The 21,907-nt window shown below is 36.5% G+C and overlaps 1 long non-coding RNA gene across 1 annotated transcript in view; it reads left to right on the plus strand.

Annotated features, from left to right (window-relative positions):
* LOC115962814 overlaps positions 1 to 20,028 on the plus strand; it is a 34,624-nt gene extending 14,596 nt beyond the window's left edge. The window contains exons 2-4 of the long non-coding RNA XR_004085615.1: positions 1,928 to 2,068; positions 19,819 to 19,858; positions 19,960 to 20,028. This is a non-coding gene — a long non-coding RNA (uncharacterized LOC115962814). The remainder of the gene's footprint in view (positions 1 to 1,927; positions 2,069 to 19,818; positions 19,859 to 19,959) is intronic.
* Positions 20,029 to 21,907: the final 1,879 nt, after the last annotated feature.

Genomic DNA, 21,907 nt, shown 5'->3' on the forward strand with positions numbered 1-21,907 from the left:
ACTTGAGAGTGGGGTAAGGTTGCTAGGGTTTTGAGGAGTTATAATGTTTTTATTTTTATTTTTTATTTTTTAAATATTGTGCTGACGTGAAAAATTGTGGTGTCAGCAGAAGCTTCGGTTTTTTTTTTTATATATATATATATATATAGATTATACATAAGCAATGCATAGTTTAATAAACAAATATATGTAACTAATTAAATATGTTGATAAATGCATATCGTGTAAGTCCAAATTTTTATCAAAATCTTAATACTATATAATTATATGTAAAATATTTTTTTTTAAACGAAATTTCTTTTACATATCTTGAAATTTTTTTTAACTGATTTTTTATGAGAGTAGTAAAGTAAACTATAGTAATAATTTGATGTCGTCATAATGTTTCACATGGAGAAATTATAATGTACAACTTTTAATACTTATATTGACTCACATAGAGCCAACATGACGTGTACAATTCAACTTTTATTATTAAAACAAAAAATTATGGTAGATAATTGAAATAATATAAAATAAATAAATAAATTTATTTTAAATTTCTAAAAAAGTCTCCTTAGTACAATTTAATGAAAGTAATATTTTTTTAAATGTTAAAACTTTGGCAATAGAGTTTTATTTAGAGAAAATATATTAATTATTTTAATTTACTTATAGTGCATTGCATGACTTACTTTGAAAATAAAAAAAGTAAAATAAAATGAGAGGAAATGCACTTGGTGCAAGGACAACAAATATGCTATATATAATATGATACGGTTGATATGAGCTTATATAATATGTAATTTTATTCTAAATTTTTATTGACAATAAATAAATGATTTTTTTTTTTTTTTATATGTCTTCAAAATTCTAATAGTGCACCACAAATCTTATAGTTCACTCATACGTATTTTTTTGGTTAGATAGATTTTAATTACAACTTATGTAATTTTTTTAGTTTTTATTTTATTATTATTATTTTTTTTTTTTGAGAATGGTAATTTTTTTAGTTGATAGTGACTCATTGAAAGTGTGAAGTAAACCAATATAAAAAGTCCAAACCTTTAATTAATGTCTAAATGCAAAAACACCCCAAGGTTTGGATTAATTACAAAAATACCCGTAGGGATTTCAATTCTTTCTTATATAACTCCTTAAGGTTTCCATAGCAAAATTGACACTTGAGATTAAATTTTGTAATTCTTATAAATGGAAAAATCATGTGACCTGTGGTGTGAAAATGAGATGGCCTTGTGATTTTTTCGTTCATAAATGCTAACAAAAGTCAGTCTTAGAGGTTAATTTGACAAATATGAAAATCTCAAGGAGTTATTAGAAAAAATTTAAATCTTAGGGGGTGTTTTTGCAATTGACCCAAACTCTAGGGTTTTTTTTTTTTTTTTTGCATTTTTATGTTTAATTAAAACCTTTTTAAAATTTGGTGTTTAATTTGAAATCACTTGCCACGTAGAAAATATAAGTTCTTGGTGCAACCACAACCTATGAATCCAACTTTTATTATATATGCTGGATTGTTATTCATACTTACATACGAAAACATTAAATTGTAGTGATGATGAAATGGTCTTATCTAAGAAAGTTATGTGATCATCTCGGCTTTCGCACTGACTAATATGAATGAGTGACCTGGTATCAAAATTAAGAAAATCAATATAAACACTTGGTGCAAAGTTGAACTAGAATTAGAAGCTAATTTGGTTTAGGACATTACTTAGGCACGGTTTTCTTAGTTTCACCTTTTCTCAATATATATTATAATATTTTATATTACATAATTTGATTTGATTGTTAATAATAAATTTTTTTAATACTTTTTAAAGAATTAAAAAGAAAAAACTTATTTTTATTATTTTATTGATTCATTTTGTTTAAGTTAATTTGTACTTGATTTCAATATTTAATAATTTTTTTTATTTGCGGTAAGGTAAAAGAAATATGGATGAAAAGAAAGATCTATTTTAGGAGTATGCTGAGAAACGAAATGGAATCAAATGCAAGTTTCGTGGATGTGTTTATGCTTGTGGTGCTTCAAGGATCAAATCACACTTAGCAGATGGAGCTAAAGGTAAAGCTTGTGTAATGATTGAAGGGCTTAATTGAAAACATAAAACTTAAAACTTAAAAGTGCATTAATGTGAAAATAAAATTTTGGTTTAAATTTTTAATTTTTAATTAGTTTTTTAATAGAAAATTTATATAATTATTTTACTACTTAACGTTTTAAGCTTTTGAATAAATTTTATCTTCAACTCTATCTTCTTCTTTTTTTCCTGATGAGTTCAACTCTATCTTCTAAGAAAGATAAGAATGCAATCAACAAATTGCTTATCCAAGTATCCAATATATTATCATGATATCCTATAAATAAATAACTTTGAGGATAGACGCTCGTATGGTACCCATTACCCAAAATGTATTGTGTAGTACGGAGTATAAATTAATTCCTCAAGGATCACAGTGTTCTTTATAAATGGGCAAAAATTGTTGCACGCATGATATCACTTTCCAAAACATGTTTGGTTGTTGGTGGGTTCGGACAGTTGTATGGTCCCGACCACTTTTTTTTTTTTTTTTGGGAAAATAAACTGGATTATCATTGCCAAAAGAAAAGGGAGTACAAAAGAGCAAAGGGAAAAGAAGCTCAAAACAGTACAAGCCTAAATACAATCTGCCTGGATAACGTGTTGCACCATGGGAGGACAGGCCCCCTTCCAGACTTGAGAAACTTCATTTTGCCTTGCGTACTGAGCAAGCTCATGGGCTACCCTGTTGTATTCTCTTTTCACATATTTGATTCTTCTGCTACTAAAAGAAGAGAGCATATTGAGGATTCCTTGAAACACATGACTAAGACTGCCATTTGTTTCAGCAGCTGTGATGCTTTGACCAGCTGTTAAGGCATCAGATTCCACAATGATTTGAGGCAGCTTTTGTTCTCTGGCAAGAAGTGTACCACACTCTATAACCAGCGCTTCAACTTCTACCACCAAGTACTGTCCCGGAAGATACTTGCAGCAAGCTGCTGTAATTGTACTAGTTGCATCTCTTATAACCACTCCCACGCTTGAGTTCCTTTCATTTTCAGATGTTGCACCATCAACATTGATCTTGAAAACCCCCGGAGGAGGCGCTATCCACTTCTTTTCTGTCAGAGGCAAGTGTTAAGAGCATGCTAGTGAGGCACTCTTGAATTCTTATATATATATATCTCTTAGCAGAGTTCCAAATATGATTAGGAAGTTGACTTGAGGACTTGTGCACGATTTTGTTTCTATTATACCAAATTGCCCATGCAACTCCAAAGAAAATCTCTAGGTCTCGTGAAGTACCAAATTCGGATATTTGCATTGCAATGTCTATAACATCCATGTTTACATTCAGGAAGTCTACGGGCCATCCACCCAACATTTCCACACTCTCTTAGTGACTTCACACCTAACTAGAGCATGGATAATTGATTCTGGCTCCTTCCCACAAGCAGGACAGATTTCCCGTAAATTAATTCCTCTTCTTTGCAAGTTCACAAGTGTTGAAAGAGCATTCATACACATTTCCAAGCAAAGATTCGCATCTTGGATGAAATGTTTAAGTGTCATAGCTTCTTCCATAGTGGACTCCTTGGATCACCCGAAGAGCTTTCACCTTCTTCCATTGTTTCTAATACCCCAACAGCGATATAATAGACACTTATCATAATGAATTCTCCCCTTTTATTACCCACCCATAAGATTTGGTCCTCCGGAAGGTTGTGGCTGAGAGGAATATTTAGAATTGTTCTTGCTTCGAAAGGCAAGAACAAGGATCTTACTATATCAGCTTTCCACCTCCTTGTATCTCTGTCAATCGGTGTTAAGGCCCTAGGATAATCATCAAAGGGTTTTGGGGGGAGATTATTTTGTACATTGTTGGAGTAGGCAACCACTTATCCTCCCAAATGTGTATCCTATTGCCATTGCCAACTTGCCAACGGGTTCCTCTTTTCACAACTTCCAACCCATTCAAGATGCTTCTTCAAGCATAGGAAGGGCTGGATCCATGTTTTGCTTTAAAAACATCACCATGCGGATAATATCTAGCTTTGTAGATTTGGGCCACCAATGAGTTAGGATTCAAGATTAGCCTCCAACCTTGCTTAGCTAGCATAGCAAGGTTGAAAGCTTGTAAATTTCGAAAACCCATTCCTCCATTCAGCGTTGACTACACATTTTCTTCTAGCTTACCCAAGCAATTTTTTATTCTTGACCCCTTTGACCCTACCCAAATTTTCTCATCATACCTTCAATCACGTGTGATGCATAAATTACTTTGCCTTAGATACAAACAAAGAAGAGAATAAAAAAATGTAGCAATCTCGCTTTTATAATTGAGAAATAGAAAAGTGTTCTTTGTTTCCTTGGTCTTGGTCGTTGCATTAATTTAGTAGTTGTAAGCCATCAATCAAATTTCAAAGGTTTTGGCTGTTGAAAAGAAGCAGCCGTTGAATAATCAGAAAAGGAACCAATCACTGGAGAGAGAAGGAAAATCACAGTGATTCACGCCTCGATACCCTCTTCGAAATTGCAAGCAATACCACTGCATGTTCTAGACAATGAGGCCTATTTGATACATAAACTTAAATACATGTTTTCAATTTCTAAACAACATTACACGTATCGTTTATTTGTCTGCCATTATATAACAAAAAGCTAAGAAATGGAAAGAAAAAGCATTGTGCCATATACACGTCTATGGTCCTACAGTTCTTGTTGGGGAAAAATCCTAATCCCCTCTATGTCTATTTATGAATTAAAATATATAACTACCAAGCAATAGTAATATTATGGAAACAAAAAAATTCCAGCAAGCACCACATAAACACAACCACATAAGAACACCAAATCTTACATGGAAAACCCTCTAGTGTAGAGGGAAAAACCACGAGACAACTCCGAAAAATATTCACTATGAAATAAAGATTACAACTATCAAGTTTATGCTAAACTTGAGTTCACAATAAATTGGATATACAACAAATAAATCTCAATGAGTAAATACAATCTCACCACAAAACTAGCAGCAATTCTCCAATTCTCCATGGTTGTAGCACTCAAAAACTCCATGAGAACTCCACCAATTTATCTTCCTTGTGTGTAACTTGAGCAAAGAAAAAAGTCTCCTTTTTTCTTTTTCACTCTCTCACACTCTCACTCTCTGAAAGTTCAAAAACGTGTAAAAACACCTTTGAACGTTTAGACCCCCAAATTACAACTTAACCAATTCAAGCAATATGTCAAACAACTAGTGTGCGGAAACTTAACATAAGCTATAATATGAAATTGGTTAAAAAACTATCTAAGCCATAACAAAATAAAATCCACAGCAGATAATAAAGAGGCAAAGATAGAGAGGAAGGAAGATGCAAACACAAAGACAACACGCGATGTGTTATCGAAGAGGAAACCGAAGCCCTCGGCGTAAAACCTCTCCGCCGCCCTCCAAGCGGTAAACAATCCACTAGAAAATACAGTTGGGATACATGGACAGCAAAAGACCCTCCAAGCCTAATCTACCCAGTGCACCTAAGCCCTCCAAGCTTCTTGCTCCAACGAGGTTGCGCCGAACCTTTTTCTTTTCTAGCTTCCCGGATTCCGCTACTAGACCGTAGCATCAACCAATGAAGATTGGTTCCTTCCTAACTGCTTCCCAGAAATCCAAACAGCTGTCTCACAGTGATGATGATGGTGAGAACCAGGTTTGGTATAATGTCTCTCAAGGATTTGACAATGGAGAGGAAGAGAGTTGAGGAATTTGAAGAGACTCTAAGGTATAGATTGTGGGTGAATCAATCTTGTTTTTCTTTAGGGTTTTTCTCTCAAAATTCTCTCTGGAAGCTCTCTTTCAATCGTGGGTAAAAGAGGTATTTATACTAGAGTGGGAGAGGAATGTGAAACGTCAGGTTTTACAAAACAGGGGTGGCTCGCGGCTTGACCTCGCGGCTTGACTAAGTCAAGAGATCCAGTCGCGAGATAACCGTATGGCCAGTTGTCCTGTTTTGTCCTGTAGTGCTCCAGCTAACATGACTGTTCATCTTCCAGCATGCTTGGCACGTGTGCTGCGTTTGGCGGCTTGCAGCCGCGAGTCACCAGCGAGTCCCAGCCGCGAGTCTCTGTTTTCTTGCACACTCTTGAGCAATCTTCACTCTAACTCACTCACTACCCTTACATCAAACCCACCTAAATACAGGGTTACTAAATGCTGAATTACATGCAAATTTGGCAAGGAATAAAGCCAATTAGATGGTTGAATAAATTCAACCTTACAATCTCCCCCTTTGGCTATTCCGTGACAAAACCCTAAAACAGACTCTAGACTTAACATGTGAGTTGGGAACAGTTGAACAAAACTCACTCACACCTAACTCTAGAAGCTGTGAAGCACTTGAATCATATGAACATAATACTCCTGAAACACAACAATACACCATGATCATTGTAAGCAGAAAATCATAAAATGCATATGAAACAGGCAATATGTGATCAAGCAAAGATGGAGTTAAGAAACAAACCATGGCTTGATCAACCAAGTGAACACCACAAGGTAGTGATCACAGTGCTCATTCACACTTGGAATGAACACAAGGACATACAAGTTAACAAGCACAAGGCAAGACACTTGTATGTTCAACACTCAACCAATGCATAATACACAAGGTATATGCATCTAGGAACAATCCTACAAGGGCACAAGAGTGACAGCACATAAACCAAAATGCAAGACATTTAGATTAAAGTACTGATTTCAACATAGCATAAAGGCTGCAATAAGCAAGGTACAAACCATAAAGCCTACAAACTATGCATAAAACATTAACCCTAAAAGCTTACAAAAGCACATGGGTACAAAACACAAAACATCCTGAATAACATCATCAAAATATATAAAAGATTAAACCAAGAGTATAAGTTATGTGTTAGAAACAACTATACACCAAAACACAGTGTATCAAACCCATAAAAACACTAAGAGTACCCAAAACATAAACATATATAAATAAAGTCTCTGAATTTGACAACTCCCCCTCAACACATTACTCCCCCTTAAGAGCTGCTTTTCTGCTTCTCAATCATCAATGATATTATCAACAGAAACTTCTCCCCCTTTTTGACAGGAATGGCCAAAGGGTCACTGTTCAGGCTGAGTGGTGAAACTGTCAAGTTTTGCAGACAAGACATCAATCTGGTCCTGCATGGCTCTCATCCTCTCAGAGTGCTCAGTCTGGACTTCTCTGATCCCATCAAGTCATTCCAGAATGATTTGGAAAGCATCTGGAGGTGTATCTGAAGAAGTTGATGCTCTAGGTCTTTTGCCACTCCTTCTGGGTGTTGAGGTTGATGCATGCCCTGCTGCCTCTGCTTCAGTCTCCATTGGGACACCCTCTCCTTCATCACCTTCATCTTCTTCTCCTGGAAGCCTAACACTAATCCTTTTGCAGGTAAGCTTGTTGATTGCAGAAGGTGTGGACATGGGACTGATGTCTTGAGGGATTGGAACACCCTTCCTTCTAAAAATCCTCATTAGCAAATTGGGAAAGATCAATTTTGGCCTAGAGGTTGTTCTTGTCTCATCCACAATGGTGTCAAATATGTGGGAACTTATGTCTATGAAATTCTTTTCTTTGAGATCCATCAGAAAAATTGCTCTAGCACAATTGATTGTAGTCAACTTCTTAATGGGATAGAGGTTAAACATCATGATTATTGTTAAACACCTCATGTCCACTGGAAAGGCAGTGGTATTCAAACATTTCCCTTCTCTTTGCCCACCTATCCTTTGTTGCACTGTTTCAATAGACACACTCCTATCCTTGTAATTGATAAATTCCTCATCTTCTAATCCCTCAAGTCCTAGTACATCATCTATGACATGTGCATCCAAAATGAATTCTTTACCTCTAACCCAGCAACTTAACTCATTCTCCTTTATCACAGCATTTGAGTAAAATTCCCTAATCAGGGGTTCACACACTACAGGGAAATCACTCAGAAGCTTTTCTCATCCTCTTCCTTCAAAACAGCTGGGGATAAAGGTTTGTCTTAAGTCTTCCAAATCTACAAATCTTTCTTGGATAATTCCTGCTTTCAAAAAGTTATCCTTGTATCTCTCACAGTGATGAACTGACCTAAACAGTTTAGGATCCATTTTCAATCTTTTGTCAGCCTTCTTTGCAGGAGTTTTCTTCTTCAGAGGTGAGGGAGCCATCTGTGAACAATCAGAAGAGGCCACAGCAGCATAGAACAATATATGTGCAGAACTAGTCAGTACCATGTAATTAACAAAGAGATTTCATCCATACTAATGAACTTGGAACATTTAAACATAAGCTACTTAGATCAATCACATGGATAAACAAGCCTAAGATAGGAAACACATACAAAATCATCAGATATAGAAACTATCCTAAAGGCAGATATATGTCATTGAGACAAATAATGGAAAAATGATATGACACACAATCAGCATTTTGAAAACTAACAGAAGCTCCCAACAGATTAACACAATAGAATAAGCACATTCAGCACAGTAAAACTCACAACATCCAACGGAACATTTTGAATCAACACAACAACTCAAGATCAGATAAAATAAAAAAAAACACACTAAGCTAAGCACAGGATGAAGACCAAAAAGTAAATAATCAAGATCAACATAAACATTATTAACAGCATCCGTAAGCTAAGCATGAACAAAGAACAATAGCCAAAACACAAACCCATTTCTAAAACATGAAAAATTCGAAAGATCAAAGGGAAAAACACAAAATCAAGTACAAATGAGTTCAAAATTGAAAACCCATACCTGTGACTTGAAGAATTTGAGTAGAAAGTATGCAACAATGGAGATTGGAGATGGGAGCACGGAGTGTTTGGGAGGGAGAAAGTTTAGAGAGAAGATGAACAGTCACAAAAAGTTCGAGGGAAAACTGAAAAAGATTTAAAAACTGCTCCTATTTCTGCCAAACACGCGATTTTCGCGACTTGATTAAGTCGCCACACAGTCGCCAGTTCAAGCCGCCAAAACACTCAAGGACAAAAATTTGAAAAATTCTTCCAAGTGTTTTTCGCGACTAGAAGGTCTACCCGTGAGTGAGTCGCGAGCTGAGCCGTGAAAATCTCTGAGTGAACCTCGCGACTGGACCTTCCACTCGCGAACAAGTCGCCAAAAATAACCCGCGAAGACGCGACTGAGGCACGCGACTTGACATACCCGCGACTGAGCCGCCAAAACAGGGCAAAACTGGATTTTTGAAATTTTCAGATTTTTCAAACAAAATACTTTCCAAAAACACCTAAAACACTCAAAAATCTTTTTGTGTTTGATTTAACAAAGATTGAGCATGTGAAAACACATTTCATCAAGTACAATCACACAAATGAATATGGCATTTATTGAACATAAACTTGTGTGTTGTGTGTGGATATCAACAATGAGATAGTCCTTAGTCTAATGTGAAACTTCAATGATCAATTCAACCAAAACATACACAATTAGCACTAGATTATGTGACCCATCTCAATTATAGAAGTATGTATATATGACCTCCCACAAAACTTGATAACATAATTTGGAGCTTTACATTTGACTCCACATTCAATTATAACATTTGATCTTTTTGATCTTTTGAGTCAATCACCTCTCATTGTGAGAGTGATATTTGATATTTCACTTTAATGAACAAGCCTTTGGCTTTTTGAATAAACATTCACTTTATTATAAGGTCGCTTACCCTTTTTCCTAGTCAAATACTAGAATGTGCGACAGGCTTTTGCAGCTCAATATCTCTTTTCATTTGGAGATTTACATTTGGTGAGTTCTTTTTAGCAAAACAAAAATAAATAGTGGGAAGATATATAGACACAAGTCTATGCATGTCTCAAGATCAACATAACCATTCACTAATCATTCATGACAAGTTTGAAGATCTATTTACAACAATCACATAGATTTCAAGATTTTTCCCACAGTGATATGAGTGCATGAGAACAAGCAATGCTCGAAAATGCACAAAGCCATTAGCATAAAGGTACAAGGCAAAACAAGTTTTGAGACAAAAACTCAACAAAGTCAATCAAGCTTTTTGATTTTCTAATTTTTATGTGATTTTTGGATTTTTGACACAAGAAACAAAAAGATTGATAAGACAAAATTAAAAATATTCACAAGTAGACAAGCAAACAACCAACATCAAAAACAGCAAGCAAACCAAACAAACATTGTCACAAAGCATAGGAAGTATTAATGCATGGACATGTTGTAATGCTTATGCATGAGTACCCTTTTTCACCCACACGTCACTTGCGTTTGGGGTGATTTCCTTATAGGATTAGGTACGGGAGTTAGGGCTTTCAAACCTTCGTGAGAAGCTTTCCAAGCAGTTGGTGAATGCACCAATCATCTTCATCACGTTCATCATTCCGGGATCACCATTCTGATCTCTAGATTGATCTCCAGCCCAAATTCTTCTATCATTTCTAGGTCCTCCTGACCTTTGAGGAGTTGCACTATTCTTTGCTCTCAGCTTTTGGCAATTTGGTCGAGTATGCCCTTGAAGTCCGCAATAATGACACACATAAGTTGCTCTAGGGCCTCTTTGTGGTCGTGGGCGTGACTTGGCACGAGATTCAGACCTGCCCACAGATTGATTACGGGGATTCAACATCCGTTGGTTCACCACATTCTTCTTCTCCTCCACCTTGAGCTTCTCACCAGTAGGGTCAGCTACAACTGGATCTTTGGCCTTTACAAACTTCACTTCTTTAGTGACATTTCTAGATGAACCACTTCCTCCGGTATATCCCAATCCAGATTTGTTTGAAAAGCTCTTTTGAGATGAGATAACATCATCTAGCTTCTTGGTGGTGACCCTCTCTATTTTAGCATTTACTTGCACAACCTCATTCTCAAGAAATCTCACTTTTGTGTAAGCTTCGGACAACTCACCATTCAGTGTTTCTATCTCACATTTGGCCTCCCTATATCGGATTAGGAGACTTTTGTAGTCCTCCTCAGCCTTCTTCATTTTTCTCACAGCAGCCTTGGCCACCTTTGTGTACTCACCCGACTTCTCCAAGAGTGTGTTATAATTCTCTTGAAGATTTGCTGTGCTTTCATCTTCTTCAGCATTTGATTCTTCAACAATTCCTAGTGATTCATCATTACTATGTTCTCCAAGGTCTCGTACAAGCAGATTCAACTCATCTGAAGACTCAACATGAGCAATAGTCATAAAAGCTGAATAGTTCCCCTCTCCATCACAGCTCTCTTCAGATTCTGAGTCAGATGAATCCGAGTCACTCAAAGTTGTGGCATACACTTTACCTTTCGATTTCAAATAATTCGGACATTCCTTCTTAAAGTGTCCATGCCCGTTACATTCGAAACAAGTGACACCTTGTGTGGGTTGGGATTCTTTTCCATCTTTCTTTTTGAATTCCCTTTTCTCCCTTCCAGAACTTTGGAATTTTCTTTTATCATCAAATTTGCCATTATTTTTGAATTTCAAGAACTTTCTGAAATTTTTGACAAGGTATGCAACATCTTTGTCAACCACATCTTCTCCCGATGAGTCTTGATCTTCCACCTTCTCATTAATGGTCTTTAGAGCAAGAGATTTACTCTTCCGTTGATTGGGCAGCGACATCTCATAAGTCTGCAGAGAACCAACCAGCTCCTGTACTTTGATGTCATCAAGGTCCTTGCTCTCTTCAATCGCTGTCACTTTAGCACGAAAATTTTCCGGCAATGATCGAAGGATCTTCCTTACAATCTTTGAATCCTTCGTTTTCTCCCCTAAGTTGAACTTGCTGACAACCACCTCATTTAGCTTCCCATAGAAAGAGTCAAAAGACTCATCCTCACTCATTTTGAGCTCCTCAAACCGAGTGGTCAGCATTTGTAACTTGGTGTCTTTCACTTTCTTTGTGCCTTCATAGGTGGTTTCCAAAATCTCCCATGCTTCTTTGGCAATGGTAATGTGAGAAATCCTGTGAAATTCATTTGGAGACACACCACAGAAAATAGCATTGAGTGCTTTACTGTTAGCATTGGATGTAGCAAGCGCTGCCTTATCCCAAGTTGATTTGGCTGCCTCAGGTCTGGTCCAACCAATCTCAACAGCATCCCAAACAGATTTATCAATAGAACACAGAAACGCTCTCATGCGAACCTTCCAAAAAGCATAATTACTACCATCAAAATATGGAGGTGCATTTAGGGATTGAGACCTATCCATCTCAAAAGGGAGTCAAGGATCACACAATGGTAATGAAACCAATATTAGTGTACCCGCTCTGATACCAATTGAAAGTTCAAAAACGTGTAAAAACACCTTTGAACGTTTAGACCTCCAAATTACAACTTAACCAATTCAAGCAATATGTCAAACAACTAGTATGCGGAAACTTAACATAAGCTATAATATGAAATTGGTTAAAAAACTATCTAAGCCATAACAAAATAAAATCCACAGCAGATAATAAAGAGGCAAAAATAGAGAGGAAGGAAGATGCAAACACAAAGACAACACGCGATGTGTTATCGAAGAGGAAACCGAAGCCCTCGGCGTAAAACCTCTCCGCCGCCCTCCAAGCGGTAAACAATCCACTAGAAAATACAGTTGGGATACATGGACAGCAAAAGACCCTCCAAGCCTAATCTACCCAGTGCACCTAGGCCCTCCAAGCTTCTTGCTCCAACGAGGTTGCGCCGAACCTTTTTCTTTTCTAGCTTCCCGGATTCCGCTACTAGACCGTAGCATCAACCAATGAAGATTGGTTCCTTCCTAATTGCTTCCCAGAAATCCAAACAGCTGTCTCACAGTGATGATGATGGTGAGAACCAGGTTTGGTATAATGCCTCTCAAGGATTTGACAATGGAGAGGAAGAGAGTTGAGGAATTTGAAGAGACTCTAAGGTATAGATTGTGGGTGAATCAATCTTGTTTTTCTTTAGGGTTTCTCTCTCAAAATTCTCTCTGGAAGCTCTCTTTCAATCGTGGGTAAAAGGGGTATTTATACTGGAGTGGGAGAGGAATGTGAAACGTCAGGTTTTACAAAACAGGGGTGGCTCGCGGCTTGACCTCGCGGCTTGACTAAGTCGCGAGATCCAGTCGCGAGATAACCGTATGGCCAGTTGTCCTGTTTTGTCCTGTAGTGCTCCAGCTAGCATGACTGTTCATCTTCCAGCATGCTTGGCACGTGTGCTGCGTCTGGCGGCTTGCAGCCGTGAGTCACCCGCATGTCCCAGCCGCGAGTCTCTGTTTTCTTGCACACTCTTGAGCAATCTTCACTCTAACTCACTCACTACCCTTACATCAAACCCACCTAAATACAGGGTTACTAAATGCTGAATTACATGCAAATTTGGCAAGGAATAAAGCCAATTAGATGGTTGAATAAATTCAACCTTACACTCTCTATCTCTTCATTCGGACTGCACCACTCAAGCTAAAGCTCTCTCTTTTCTGTGTTTTGCTCTCTCTGGAACTCACACCAAAATGGCCGAATGGCTCTCTGTTTTGCTTCAGCTTCCCACAAGGTCGAATAACCCTTCTTTTTCTTTTTCTTTCTTTTCTCCTTAGCGTATCTCACACACTTGCTCAGCTTTGCATCACTTCTCATTAAGAGAAGTCAGACCTTCCCATGCATGCTCAACTTTGCATTAAACCAAAAACTGACTTTGGAAGCTTGAGGAAGCAAGCTCATTAATTGAACTTTGACTAATGTGACAAGCAAGTGGGCTAGACCCTTTAGGTGCCACGCACCCAACAATCTCCCCCTCTAGCCCACTACAAAGGAGATCTTCAACCCAATTCTTCAATTAGAATTCATGCCGGCCAACCCGGCACAAAGCTTTAGCTTTTCTCTTAACACAACCTTAGTTAACATGTCAGCTGGATTTTCATCTGTGTGAATCTTCTCTAATTCAAATGATTGTTGTTCAACAACTAGTCTCAACCAATTGTATCTCACCTCAATGTGCTTCGAGCGTGAATGGTACATAGAATTTTTGCTTAAGTCTATAGCACTCTGACTATCACAATTAACTACATACCCATCTTGCTTCAAACCCAATTCTTGGAGAAACCGTTTCAACCAAAGCATCTCTTTACCTGCTTCATTAGCTACAATGTACTCAACTTTAGTTGTAGATAAGGCAACACACTTCTAATAACCCTCCAAAACTGGTTTAGAATCACCAAAAGTCAAGTACAATTTAGAGCTACCTCTCAAGTACCTGAAGATCCACTTCACTACTTCCCAGTGATCTTTACTAGGATTAATTATGAACCTGCTAACAACACCAATTGCATGAGCAATGTCTGGTCGTGTGCAAACCATAGCATACATCAAACTCCCAACTGCTAAGGAATAAATGGTTGATGTTATGTCTCCCTTCTCTTTCTTTGATGAAGAACAAGATCTCTTTCTTAGCTTGAAATGAGCACCAAAAGGTGTACTGACTGGCTTGGCATGCTTCATATTGAACCTTTCAAGAACCCGCTCAATATACTTCTCTTATGATAACCATAGCTTCTTAGCTTTCCTATCACGCAGAATCTGCATACCCAAAATTTGTCTTGCTGGACCCAAGTCCTTCATATCAAATGACTTGAGCAAGTCCTTCTTCAAATTTCCAATCACACCTGCATCTTGTCCTACTATCAACATATCATCTACATATAGCAAAAGAATAACAAATTTATCATTTGGAAATTTTCTGACATACACACAATGATCTGCATTTGTCCTCGTGTACCCGTGACCCACCATGAATGAGTCAAACTTCTTGTACCACTGTCTTGGAGCTTGCTTCAAGCCATACAAACTCTTCTTTAACTTGCAAACCATATGTCCTTTCCCTTTTACTTTGAATCCCTCTGGTTGATCCATGTAGATTTCTTCTTTCAAATCACCATGAAGAAAAATAGTCTTCACATCAAGTTGCTCAAGCTCAAGATCTAAGCTAGCTACTAATCACAGAGCTACCCGAATGGAACTCATCTTGACTATTGGAAAGAATATCTCATCAAAGTCAATCCCTTGTTTCTGACTGAAACCCTTGACCACCAATCGAGCTTTATACTTCACTAACTTGTCACCATCTTTCTTTAGCTTGAACACCCATTTGTTTTTCAATACCTTCTTGCTTTTAGGAAGTTCCACCGAGTCATAAGTCTTATTCTTGTTCAAAGAATTCATATCTTCATGCATAGCCTTCAACCAGTTTTTCTTATCCTTATGAGACTGTACTTCCTGAAAACTTTCTAGCTCCCCCTCTTCAGTAATCATAGTTTACTCAGAAGTGGGGTATCTAGTCAATGGACGATGCTCTCTAGTAGACCTTCTCACCTGAGGTTCTACCATCTCTAGTGGAGGAGGCTGCTCCCCTTGCTCAACACCCTCTATATTTGTCACATCATCACCATCAACACCTGCTGGCTCATCATCATCAAATTCAGTTGGTTCATCACCATAATTCTCATCTTGTACCTTTTCCCTATTTGTGGCATTATCTAAGGAAGAAGAGGTAGGTGTAAGATCAGGAACACCTTCAATTGTAGCTTTAGGCTTCTCAGTTTTCTCAAAGTCTGCCAAGTTTTCATTCTCATGAAAAACTACATCTCGACTTCTGATCATCTTCTTTTCTTTTGGATCCTATAGCTTGTAGCCAAATTCTGCATCTCCATATCCAACAAATATATAAGGAGTGGACTTGCTATCAAGCTTTGATCTTTGTTCCTTAGACACATGAACAAATGCCTTGCACCCAAATACCTTCAAGTTAGAGTAAGAAACATCTTTCTCTGTCCATACTCTTTCTGGAATATCAAAATCCAAAGGAATTGATGGAGATCTATTAATTAGGTAGCATGCAGTCACAACAACTTCATCCTAGAATGACTTAGGTAGATTAGTCATTCTCAACATACATCTGATCTTCTCAACAATAGTGTGGTTCATCCTTTCTGCCACACCATTTTGCTGTGGGGTACCAAGAAATGTCTTCTCATGTCTAAAGCCTTTCTCGGAGCAGTAACTCTTGAATTCATTAAATGTGTATTCACCTTCGTTATCACTATGGAGATACTTCAAAGACTTTCCTTTCTCTATTCGTGAAGCATCATCAATAAATGTAACAAAACATTTATTGCCACCTAAAGTCTCAACATCAATGGGACCACATACATTAGAATAAACAAGATCTAATACATTGGATTTTCTAGTAGAAGGTATATTAAATGAAACTCTATGTTGTTTACCAAATAAACAAAAATCACTAGGATTTAGTGACGTACCTTTGGCAAAGGAAATGAGAGACTTCTTTGCCAAAATTTGCAACCCTTTTTCACTCATGTGAGCCAGCCACCTATGCCACAAGTTAGGTGAAGAATGCTCCTAAGCTGCACTAACAACATCCTTGCATAACTTTACTTGTGTCTTGTAAAGTGTACAACAAATCTTCCCTCTAGCAAACACCAATGATCCTTTGCTAAGCCTTCATTTTCCATCACGGAAATAATTGCCATAGCCTTCTTTATCAAGAACATGAGTGGAAATCAAATTTAGGTGAATATCCAGAACATGTCTCACATCCTTCAAAATTAGGGTATATCTAGTGTTAGCCCTAACACAAATATCACCAATTCCCACAATGTCTGCATAACTATCATTGCCCATCTTCACTCTCCCAAAATTTCCCGCTTTGTATGAAGTGAATAACTCCTTTCTTGGAGTGACATGGTAGGAAGTAGCCGAATCAATCACCCATTCAACATAAGGATCTGAAACTGTACAACAATCATCTTGTCCTATGGCTTGGACCTCATCTTCCAACACTATAACAGCAGCAGTGTTCTCATCATCCACCATTTTCTGATTTTTATCCTTTTTCTGTTTGTTCTTCCAAGCCTTGCAGGTCCTTTTTATTTGACTTTCTTTATCACAGTAAAAGCACTTGAATTTTCCTTTTGATTCTGACCAACTTCTGGATTTACCTCACCCTTTAGAACTTCTACTCTTACTTCTCCCCTTGTCATCTGACTAGAGCTTGTGCAATATCCTTGCTCGTAACCTTTCTTCAAGTTTCTTCATTGAGCAAACTATCTTTAACTATGACAAGTTGTAACATACCATTCGGAGCAGAATTACTAAGTGACACTACCAAAGTCTCCCAACTGTCAGGTAAGGAACTCAGAAGCAATAAAGCTTGCAACTCATCATCTATTACTAGCTTCATTGTAACCATCTGATTAACCAAGTCTTGGAACTCATTGAGGTGCTCGGCAATGGACTTACCCTCCTTAAGCTTCAAATTCACAAGCTTTCTAGTAATAAAAGCTTTATTTTAAGCTGTCTTTCTTTCATAAAGACTCCTTAATTTTTCCCAAAGAACCTCTACATTTGTTTCCTAAGACACATGGTGGAAAACACTAACATCCATGCATTTTCTAATACACCTGATAGTTTTTCTATTTAATTTCTCCTAGTCTCTATCTGACATATCACTAGGCTTGGCACTATCCCCCTCAATAGGGTCATGCAAATCCTTGCAATAAAGGACATCCTCTATCATTGGCTTCTATATCGAATAATTCGATGCCAAGAGTTTAAGCATTGTATTCATAGTCATATTCTCCATTTAATCCAACACAAGACAGTCAAACCCAAGCAACCAATAGCTCTGATACCACTTGTTAGGGAAAAATCCTAATCCCCTCTATGTCTATGTGTGAATTAAAATATATAACTACCAAGCAATAGCAATATTATGGAAACAAAAAAATTCCAGCAAGCACCACATAAACACAACCACACAAGAATACCAAATCTTACGTGAAAAACCCTCTAGTGTAGAGGGAAAAACCACGGGGCAGTTCCGAAAAATATTCACTATGAAATAGAGATTACAACTATCAAATTTATGCTAAACTTGAGTCCACAATATACAACAAATAAATCTCAATGAGTAAATACAATCTCACCACAAAACCAGTAGCAAAATCTTCCTTTGAACGCTCCAATTCTCCATGGTTGTAGCACTCAAAAACTCCATGAGAACTCCACCAATTTATCTTCCTTGTGTGTAACTTGAGTAAAGAAAAAAGTCTCTTTTTTCTTTTTCACTCTCACACACTCTCACTCTCTATCTCTTCATTCGGATTGTACCACTCAAGCTGAAGCTCTCTCTTTTTTGTGTTTTGCTCTCTCTGGAACTCACACCAAAATGGCCGCATGGCTCTCTGTTTTGCTTCAGCTTCTCACAGGGCCGAATGACCCTTCTTTTCTTTTTCTTTCTTTTCTCCTCAGCGTGTCTAACACACTTGCTCAGCTTTGCATCACTTCTCATTAAGAGAAGTCAGACTTTCCCATGCATGCTCAGCTTTGCATTAAACCAAAAACTGACTTTAGAAGCTTGAGGAAGCAAGCTCATTAATTGAACTTTGACTAATGTGACAACCAAGTGGGCTAGACCCTTTAGGTGCCACACACCCAACAGTTCTTTGGTCCTACGACCCCATTTTCTCTCTTTTTCTATGGTCCTACAGTTCTGCTAGGCTCTTAGGCACTATCTCCTTCTTACTATCTTCATCGCAAGTATACTTTTTTAAATATACACGTCTACGTTCTACGACCCCATTTTCTCTCTTTTTCTATGGTTTTGGGGCAATCACGTCACTCCACGCAAAATACAAATTTATTTTACACTTTTTTTTTTATAAAACACTTTACTTCAGCCTTATATATATTAAAAAGAAAATGTTAACGAATGCGCTAAGGGTATTAGTTTAGGAATTATTTTTAAAAACATTTTATAGAAAAATGATAAAGTAATTAATTTTTCTGTTAGCTTTTTAGATTTCACATAAAGGTAGTATTAAAGCTTTCCTAATATGGTTTATTAACAATTGTCCTAAAAGTATCCGTTAAGATGACCTATATTAAAATATCAAAAAGTCTAGTAGTCTACAAGTACAAACCATATTTTTCAAAAATTTTACAAAAATTACATTTTAATCCTCGTAGTTTATAATTGTAAAGTAATAAATTAATCTGTCAAATTTGAATAATAACAAATAAAACTTTAATAGTTTATTAAAAAGTTATTAATTAAATCTATGTTTTTATAAATAAATTAGGCTTTCATTAAGTTTATGAGATAATATTTAATTTTTTAATTTTGAAATTATAAGATTTAAAAAAAAAGATAAATTATAAGGTTTAATTTATTCATAATTATTTCATCAAAAAAAAATTATTCATAATTTTTTTAAAAAAATTACATTATATGAATTTTGTAAAAAAATTATATTTATATATTTTAAGTTTTTACTCAAAAAAAAAAAAAAAAAAAGGATAGCTATACATGAAAGAGAGATGCTACGTCTACAATATTTTCACAACATTTTTACAACAAATCATAGGTGATTAGTTGTTATTGGTTCAAATTTCAAACTAACGCTAAGATTACTTTTTTGCCCCAATAATAACAACTAGTAACAACTTGTTACTTAGAATTTGTTGTAAAAATATTATAGACATATCATTTCTCTACATGAAATAATGAAAGTTAGTTTTTCTTAAAAATAACTTGTTGCCGAATAAAACGAGAATTATGAAACTCGACCTAGAAAACCCGAAGTAATAAAATTCAACGTATGAAACAATAAGTTTAAAACAGGCGTATAAAACGCATATTTTCAACGCTTTGCCTTACAGAATTCAGATCTAGAAACGCCACCGCTTCTCTCAAATCTCCGTCTTTCTCTTATTTTTGCAGGCGTCCAACGGCTTCATTTACCCACTTGAAAGCAAATAGAGTAAGTTCTCTTTGACATATCTTTCATAATGAATTTTTTTTTTTTTTTTTTTTTTTTTTCGTTTTTGGTGTAAAATAAATAGTACTTCTTTGTTAACACAGAAAAAGGTTGAAATCTGCTACATCTTGGACCTTGTGCATCAAAAAACTCTGCTCACAGATTACGAAAGGTTTCTGCATTGTTTATTTATTTGATTTTTTCTGTTACAGTGGGTAAGTTACAGTTTTCACTCTTGTGATTTAACTCTCTTTTTTTTCTTTTGCTTTTTTTAATGTAATTTGACTTTATTATTATTAAATTTACAAATTTAATTTTTTTTTAAGTACAAATTTTCAAATTTTATAGTTCATTCCTTACTGTTTAGATTAAAATGAAATATTTATGCTCCATATGTTTTGAAGTAAAATTTTTTTTAGAAATTTTTTTCTCATTTTTAGGTGATTGTTTGCGGATAAAATATAGTTAAACTTGTAAAATATTTTCCGTTGATTGTAAAATCCTTTATAAAAATTTGTAAAATGTTTTACCTTTAAAAATTTAGTAAAATATTTTCCAAAAACACACGGTGGCTTCCCTCCCCCCTATCTGGTCGCTAGGTCACTAGTCTAGTGGCCAGAGACATCGATTCAATGACTAGTGGTGGCAATTTGGTGACTTCACTCTACGATCAGCACTAGTGGTCTAGTGTTTGAAGACTCTGCTCTGGTGCTAGGGACTTTGCTCCGTGACTTGTGCCGGCGATTTGATATTCAGAGACTTCGCTTCGACAACCGGTGCCAATGGTTCGGTGGCATAAGACGTCTAACCAGTGATCGATGTTGACAATTCAATGACCGAAAATGCCACATTGGCATCCAATGGCTAGAGATGCTACATTGCAAACAGTGCCAGAGGTTTAGTGATCAAAGACGCTATTTTGTTAACCGGTGTTGGCAGTCCGATCATTGGAGATATCGCTCTGACGGTGATCATTGACAGTTCGGTCACCTGAGCCACAACTTTGACTGCTAGTTCCAACGATCTAGTCACTGAATCTCTGGCACCAGTAGCTTCGATGTTGGGCCATTGGATTTGGTGGTTTGCTTGAAAAATTTTACTTGTCATACCGAACACTTGAAAAAATTTTACATGTTGAAAATATTTTAATTCAAAACAAACAGAGGCTCATTTGGTACATGAATAGATAACATTCACATTTGGGGTGCTAAACAATTTAGCATTTAGTACCCAAAAACTGTTTGATCTATTTTAACATACTATTTCACAATCCACCCTACATTTGGTCTCTTATTTTTTCATTCAACCCATTAAAACAATATAAACAACCATTAAAATAACATAAAACAACCACCCACAAGAACTCATAGCAACTAGCCATCGTCACCACTAGCCACCCACTACCACAACCCACCACCATTACCACACACATAACCTAACAACCATCCACCACCAAAATTGCACAACCATCAATCTCCACCCACAACCACCACCACAAATATCCCATAACCCATGCACATAAAACCCACCCACAACCCACAATTGCCACCACAATAACCTAAATCCTTGACAACCCACGTACACCAATCTCCACCTTGGAGGCACCAATGGAGAGAGAGAGAGAGAGAGAGAGAGAGAGAGAGAGAGAGAGAGAGAGAGAGAGAGAGAGAGAGAGAGTTGATAAATTTTTCTAGGTTCAGCATCTCATAGGTAGCATGTTTTTTGTTGTTTGATTGTATGCATTTATACACTCAAGGCATTAGTTAACAAAAGATATTTATTACAATATCTTTTATTACCTGATTTTATTTGATTATCATATATATAATATAATATAAAATTATTACTTAATATTATTAAAGAAAAACAATAAATTTATTGTTTACTCTTTTAGGTGTGTACAGGTGAGTACATGTGAGTTGATGGAAGAAAATATATTAATGAAAGAGGAGAATAAGAGTTTGTACACGGAAAAAATTGCCTTATGCCCTTTTCACCCAAATTATATAGCCTTATGCCCCCCTTCCCAAACTAATTAGGGAAATGCCCCTC

The sequence above is a fragment of the Quercus lobata genome, chromosome 10 (assembly GCF_001633185.2).
Source record: "Quercus lobata isolate SW786 chromosome 10, ValleyOak3.0 Primary Assembly, whole genome shotgun sequence".
NCBI lineage: Eukaryota > Viridiplantae > Streptophyta > Magnoliopsida > Fagales > Fagaceae > Quercus > Quercus lobata.